The 5,646-nt window shown below is 49.0% G+C and overlaps 1 protein-coding gene across 1 annotated transcript in view; it reads left to right on the forward strand.

Annotated features, from left to right (window-relative positions):
* The first annotated feature begins 5,373 nt into the window (after nt 1–5,373).
* Nucleotides 5,374–5,646, forward strand: part of Gast (gastrin) — a 3,211-nt gene continuing 2,938 nt past the window's right edge. Inside the window, exon 1 of the mRNA XM_059269726.1 lies at nt 5,374–5,483. The gene's annotated coding sequence lies outside the window, so the exon portion shown is untranslated. The remainder of the gene's footprint in view (nt 5,484–5,646) is intronic.

The following is a 5,646-nucleotide window of genomic DNA, read 5'->3' on the forward strand; positions in this document are numbered from 1 at the left end:
AGAGCAAGTTCCTGGAAAGCCAAGGTTTACGTGGCCAGCCAGGGTTGTACAATGAGACCCTCTCTGAAGAAAAACAAAGAGTCTGGGTCTAGAGAGATAGCTCAGTAGTTCAGAGTGCTGGGTGCTCTTCAGAGGACCTAGGTTTGGTTCCCAGCACCCACATGGCAGCTCATAACTGTCTGTAGCTCCAATTTGAGAGCATCTGATGCCCTCCTCCAGCCTCCACAGTATCAGGCATGCATGTGGTGCACAGATACACACGTAGGTAAAACATGCACATATATAAAAATAAACAAATAATTTTTAAAGTTTGTGGGGTGGTTCACTAGCTAAAGACACTTGTTGCCAAGTCTGATAACCTGAATTCAGCCCCTAGGACCTACAGGGTGAAAGGAGAGAGGTGATTCCTTACAAGCTGCCCTCTGACCTCTGCTCCTCACCATGGGCACCCATGACCACACACATGCACACAAAAATAAACCTCAAAAATGTAGTTAAGCCGGGCGGTGGTGGCTCACGCCTTTAATCCCAGCACTCGGGAGGCAGAGGCAGGCGGATCTCTGTGAGTTTGAGGCCAGCCTGGTCTCCAAAGCGATTTCCAGGAAAGGCGCAAAGCTACACAGGGAAACCCTGTCTTGAAAAACCAAAAAAAAAAAAAAAAAAAAAAAAAAAATGTAGTTAAAATTTTTTAGAAAAAAAAAATAATTTAAAAAAAATAATAAAAAAAAAAACAAGGCATATGCTAGGATGTGTTCAGGTTAAAGGCAAATACTGTACCACTTTATATAAGGCAATTCAGCATCCTCAGATTTGGGTAGCCAAGGATGCCAAGGACAACCGTGCATATACCACCTTGCTTCACAGGTAGGAAAACTAAGACCCAGAATGTTCAAGTGCCTTGCCTTAAGGCCAGCTCGGGAACCTGAGCCTGGAGGTCCAAAGTGTCCTTTGCCTAGTCTCTTCACTCACCCAAATGCTCATCCTGCATGTAGACCCCTGTCTGCATGCCCGGCCTCACCCCCAGGGTCTGCAAAATCCCCAAACAATAAACATGTGAAGCCTTGCCCGAGAAGTGGAACCTCAGAGGCACAGGCTGGGTGAGAGGGGAGGGGGAGCCCAGGAGAAGCTCACGAAGGAATGGAGGCATCCATGCCCTCTCTGACGGTGGGCACAAAGGGAGCATCTCTAACTCTGCCTAAGAACAACATCCAGGCTGCCACCCCTGAGACCCTGCCACTCCCAGTCAGAGGGCAAGATGCCCATATTGACAGGAACACCTCACAGGTGTCGCTCTTAGTCCCATCACACCCTCAGAGCCCCAGCTGCCGGGCGGGCGAGGTTGAGTCACCGCCAACCTTTCCCTTTCCGCTATTAAGAACCAATTAGGAAGCTGAGGCATCGGCCTGTCTGACAGCGGTTTTAGCTCATCAATAATGGTTCAGGTTGTGTGGGTGGGCAGGAGCGGGCCAGGCGCTGCGGGGGATTGCAACTGGAGCCCCGTCTCCAGGGAACATTCACCCTACTGGAGTACTCTGAAAATAGTGGCTGTTTCTGTGCCACTGGACTCTCCACTCATCCAGACAAGGAAAGTACTAGACATATTTACCTCTTATCCGAGAGAGGGCCTTGTTACCCGGACCTGCGCTCTAAGCTAGTGCTCCATAATGAGAATAAATTTGGAATATTTGGGGTCTGGGTGGTTTTTTTTTTCGTGTTTTCTTGTGGTGCTAGGGATAAAACCTGGGGTTTATGCATGCTGCATAAGCACTCTACTACTGATCTACGTTTCCAGCCAGATTTAAAATATTTGAAAAGTCAAGAACACGTCCCGTTGGCCAGCAAGAAGGTTAAGGTGTTTGCTGCCAAGCCTGACTACCTGAGTTTAAGCCCCATGACTCACATGGAGGAAGGAGAGAACTGACTTTCACAAGTTGTCCTCTGACCTCCATTCACAAGCCATAGCCACATACACCCACCCAAAAAAAAACCAAAACAAATAAATACGTCATTTAAAGCTGGGTGTTGTGGTGGTTGCCTTTAGTCCCAGCACTTGGGAAGCAGAGGCAGACAGACCTATAAGAGTTCGAGGCCAACCTGGTCTACAGAGCAAGTTCCAGGACAGCCAAGGCTACAGAAAGAAAATTTACTTATCGGGCTGGAGAGATGGCTCAGAGGTTAAGAGCACTGACTGCTCTTCCAGAGGTCCTGAGTTAATTCCCAGCACCCACATGGTGGCTCACAACCATCTGTAATGAGATCTGGCACCCTCTTCTGTGTACTTAATAAATAAATCTTTAAAAAAAAGGAGGGGGCGGTGGTGGCGCACGCCTTTAATCTTAGCACTCGGGAGGCAGAACCAGGCGGATCTCTGTGAGTTTGAGGCCAGCCTGGGCTACCAAGTGAGTTCCAGGACAGGCTCCAAAGCTACACAGAGAAACCCTGTCTCAAAAAACCAAAAAAAAAATTTTAAAAATAAAAATAAATTAAAAAAAAAAAAAGTACCCTGGTCTGGAAAAAAGACCCTGTGTTTAAGAGCTCTTAACTGCTCTTGAAGAGGACACAGGTTTGATCGGCTCACATAAAAAAATAACCCAAGATAATTTAGCCTTTGTTTGCAACATTTTTTTCCCTCTATGTAGTCCTAGCTGTAGACCAGAGTAGCCTAGACTCAGAGATCCTCCTGCCTCTGTCTCATAGTGATGGGATTAAAGGCATGCACCATCACATCTGGCTTATTCTTGGAGACATTTTTACTCTCCATAATCTCCAAATTCAGGCATTCGTCCTTGTAGAATCTTCTGGCCACATCAGCAGCTGCTCATGGGATCTTTCTTAGGACTTCTGAGGTCTCTGCTTTGTAGGACTGTGTGGCTAAACCAGGTCCAGTCAGATAGGTGATCTAGACTGAGTTTCTGGTTTCAGTGACATCTTTTGCAATGGGTTCTGAGGATTGGCCTATGGACATATTCAGGGAAACCATCATTCTGCCTCCCACATCCCTGCTAGGAGGAGCTCCAGCCCAGCCCCTCTTTATGTGCATGGATTCAGGCTGGAGAGTGCTCCTCGACATGGGCCTCAGTTTCTTCATTGGAGAATAGTCACAATGACACTTAGGTCCAAGGATCATGGCGGAGAGTAACTACATTCGTTCCTGTAGAGGGCTTACCTGCCTGGCACAGCCATTGTCATATTGTGATGACAGGGACAGGGGTCATGGAGAGGGCCTAAGTCTCAGGGTCTGGTTTGCAAATTCACAGGCCCACAAAGTGGACTCTGAGGTCACCCAGCAGGTCAGTGTGGGTTTCCACCCTTGGCCACCTGCACAGTGGTACGTAATGGCCTTTGGGAGGCTCAGCCTCCAGAGACTTCATTCCGGCTGCCTCCTCCAGTGGCAATTAAATAGGGCTTGCTCTTGAAGGACAGACAACCTTGGAGTCACAAATTGATGCTTTGATGGGACTTACCCCCCACTAGGACCTGGAGGAGGGCACTCCCAAGCGTGCTAAGTGTGTGCATGGGCCTTCTCACAGTCCTGTTCCCCTCCACCCCTGCCCTGTGAGGCAGGGGTGAACGAATCCCATTTCACAGAGAAGGCTAACTGAAGTTCAGAGTAGGCAAAGGGGGAAAAGTGACAAAATGTATTACATTTCCATGGGTGATGTGCAAAGTGCTTTATGCCCTCACCATCCCAAGACCCGCCCTCAAGTCATTTCCCTCACTGTTGGGAAGAGAAAACATCTCAACACCTAGAAAATGGGAGGTGAGGGGGGAGCTGGAAATCTTTTTTTCAAACCACCAGCCTTTGTGAGCAGGACATGTAGGACAAACTCCCGCGGGAGAGGGCTATGCCTCTCATCTTTGAAGAGGACCCTTATTATGCACACTTTGCCATGCCCACAGTGACAGTCACCACTGCTGAAGAGGAGACGAGCTGCTGTTTATAATAATTGCCATCCCTCTAGCTGGGGGAAGAACAGCCAGGGGCACAACCTGATCCACAGGCAGAAATCAACCTGGCTCTTTGGAAGGCTTGTAATTTCCAGTTACCATAGCAACACCAGTATCTCCATCCCCTAGGACGCAGGAAGAGCTGCTCTCACCCTGTCCTTTCTCCCAACCCCCTCCGATTCCTTCCATCTCTGAGATGTTTTGTGATTCAATTAATTACTGTCAATGCCTGCGCTGGGTTTTGTCATTTATTATTTTTTACTTATTCCATCTGCTGAGTCATCGTGCCCTGCTCTGGATTAGAGTGGTTATTCACTAGAACATTCGGGTGCTGGTTGCCATGGACACAGTGCAGCCTGCATCCTTCATCACCTGTTAATTCTCAGCAAGGCTGGCTGTGAGCGTGGGTACCACTGCCCTTATACAAGACCCAAGGGACATCAAAGCTCCCCGAGACAAGAAAGGGGGCCCAATGACGCACGAACAAAAGCAATTGTCTAATCTCAGCTATGAAAAAGAAATCAAAACAGCCTAGAGCCTGTTATAACCTTGAAAACCACATTCAGGCAGGAATTTATCAAATAAACCAAGAAATGTATCATTTTCTTTTCTGGTGCATCTTTGAAAAATGCCTTTGTTCACTATTTTAAGATGTGTTTTTATGTTGCAAAGTTATTAATTTCTTATACAAATCACCATCTACCCCTGAAAGCAAAATGGAGGAGTCTTGAAATGCAAGACCCTCAAGGAACTGGCTCTGGGTAGGGAGCTGACAAGGGGCCTGATTAGGCAGCAGATCCAGGGAGAGGGTACAGGAGGGGTGGGCCGATCCAGCCCAACATAGAAAGCACAGGGAGACAGGAGAGGCTGAGGGTTCTCCACAGTAAAGGAAGCATAAAGGGGTTCCAAGGCAACCAACATGACGCTCTCAGCAGAAAGAGCAAACCCATCAGTCCATGCCCCATTGCTCCTGATAACTGCAACACATCCTGTTTTCAAAAGCGCAGTGGAGGGGACAGGGATCAATAAGTCACTCTCTATTCACAAACTACCTGTCCATCAAGCATCAACATATGGGGACCTCTGAATCTTAGGTCATTTGGTGCATTCTCTTCTTCTACCCCCTCCCCTCCTCTCCCCTCCCCTCCCCTCCCCTCCCCTCCCCTCCCCTCCCTTCCCCATGGGATGAAGTCCAATAGAAGAATAGGAAGCCTGTGACCCAAGGGATACAGTAGAATGAGCTGTTCTGGGACCCAGTGAGTCTGTCTCCTGTCTGTCCCCTCCCTGTTTCAGCCCTTCCTTTTCCCCCACATCCTGAATGAAAAACTGATTGACAGCTCCGTGACAGGGTGGGGCGGGGTGACAGGTTGTACCTACACTCCACGCCCATTTCTCTTGCTGTGGGGGGGGTCTGGCCTCACCTGGAAGGAGGGCTTGGGAGGGACCATGAGGGCTTTATAAGGCAGGCCTGGAGCAGCATGCTGAGCAGAGCTGACCCAGCCGCCACTACAGACATCCATCCACCAGCTCTGCAGGTGAGAAACTGGGAAGGGGCGGCAGGGATGAGAGCTGATAGGCCCTCTTCCCACAGAGGCTCCAGGCCATGGCTCCAACCTGGGCTCTCACCTTGGGGTCTCCAGAGGTGGGGCTGTTTCCTTCACCTAGGGTGGAAATAAGTCTCGTCCCCAAGGCCACTTT

The sequence above is a fragment of the Peromyscus eremicus genome, chromosome 8a, assembly GCF_949786415.1.
Source record: "Peromyscus eremicus chromosome 8a, PerEre_H2_v1, whole genome shotgun sequence".
NCBI classification, from domain to species: Eukaryota; Metazoa; Chordata; class Mammalia; order Rodentia; family Cricetidae; genus Peromyscus; species Peromyscus eremicus.